This window comes from Corylus avellana, chromosome ca6 (assembly GCF_901000735.1).
Source record: "Corylus avellana chromosome ca6, CavTom2PMs-1.0".
In the NCBI taxonomy this organism is placed as follows: Eukaryota; Viridiplantae; Streptophyta; class Magnoliopsida; order Fagales; family Betulaceae; genus Corylus; species Corylus avellana.
In genome coordinates, this window is record NC_081546.1 from 22616294 (window position 1) to 22616677 (window position 384).

A 384-nucleotide genomic window follows, 5' to 3' on the forward strand; every position below is an offset into this window, starting at 1 on the left:
CATTTCTGACAGACGTGTTAGTTGTTACGTAAAACATGGTAATGTAGTAAGTTATATTTGGAAAAGTATATTGTCAAATGTCTATAACAAACCAAAATACTACAAAAATAACGTTTAATAAACATATAATTCATATTAACTTACAAGATGCAGTAGCGGCAGCTCCCTGCGAATCCAATCCTGCCACTGAGTGAATGGGATTATAACACTCTTACAAAGGGGGGGCGAGGCGAGGGCGACATTTGCATATCTGTATCACCAAACCCAGAATTCGGAGTCGGACTCTCACGCTCGTCAATAAGGCCCCGGCCTTGACCATGGCCTCGACCTCGTGCTACTCGAACAGGTTTGCGTCGTATTGTTGTCCTTATTATGATCAATCTG